Raw genomic sequence first — 1,194 nt, 5'->3', positions numbered from 1 at the left:
TCACCGTGAAAACGGAGTTGACGCACGGATAAGATCAAGCGCAAGGATCAAAAATTTTCCTTTTCCTTATGCTTGCGTTCGCTTGCGTCGTGTGAAAACGAGACGCAGCATAAGCACAAGCAAATTTGCTGTCTGGCCAATTAAAGCACTCGTTCCAGAATCTCCGCGTCTGAGCATTTGAACAAAATGGCGGATGCCGTGGTTGTCGACGATCGTTTTTACTAGCATAAACTACTTATGCTTGTGCTTGTGCTTGTGCTTGCGTCGCTAGTGAAAACCAGGCTTCACAATAATACATGGTGCGACTATATAATAAAAATTCTTAAATAATCAGGTCAAGTTGAGATCTAAATTGGGGAACGGACAAAGAGTTTACTTCATGAGCTGGGAGCAGGTTCCAGTCTATAACAGTTCTGGGGAAAAAAAGAGTGAGTCAGGAGCAGAAAATCAGCTGTCTCTTGAAAATGGCCAGCACCTGTCGTTGGTGGCAGTTATGTTCAGTTGCGCTGGGTAAGGCACAGCAAAGAAATCGCTTCTGTACGGCGCATTTTGCCCCTCCCCTGAGCTGACTTAAGTGTATCTTTTCAACATTGACAGTAAATAGAAATGCAAGCACGTAATGTTCACTCATTTCGATGCTCTGTAAGTGGCGTTTTTCAGTCGAACTGGAATTTTACCTAAGTTCAGTTATGACATTAATTACTGTTAATGGGAGTACATTATTGGTAATGTGGAAGCTATATAAACTGTCGATCAGTTGAAATATGGCGTTGAGCTGGAGCAAAGTGGTTTCAGCCAGGCGGGATCGGGATGAAAATGTTCATTGCAGCAGGCAGGCGGAATGGAATAAAAAAAAAATCAGCGAGATGCGGGATTTAAAAAGCCTATTTTGGACCCTCGTTAATCCACAGACTCCAATTTTAGAAGCACCTTGTAAAGCATTAGAAAAAGCAATCACATGATTTCGAGTGCAATTTGGAATAAATAAACACGAGTAAATTTTTCAGACCAACAAAATTGGACGTGCCCGTAGGGCGAGTGCAATTTGCAGTCTGAAAAATTTACAAATTTGCACCCGTGTTACATGAGAACTGCACTAAGCAGTTTTTTCATATATATTATTAAACAAAACACATCATCGTCGTCATATGAAATGGACCTTTTATTGGTCAATTTAATGCCCATTGGCTCGGG

The sequence above is a fragment of the Montipora capricornis genome, chromosome 9, assembly GCF_036669925.1.
Source record: "Montipora capricornis isolate CH-2021 chromosome 9, ASM3666992v2, whole genome shotgun sequence".
NCBI lineage: Eukaryota > Metazoa > Cnidaria > Anthozoa > Scleractinia > Acroporidae > Montipora > Montipora capricornis.
The sequence above is the reverse complement of the archived record's forward strand: the minus strand, read 5'-3'. Positions refer to the sequence as shown.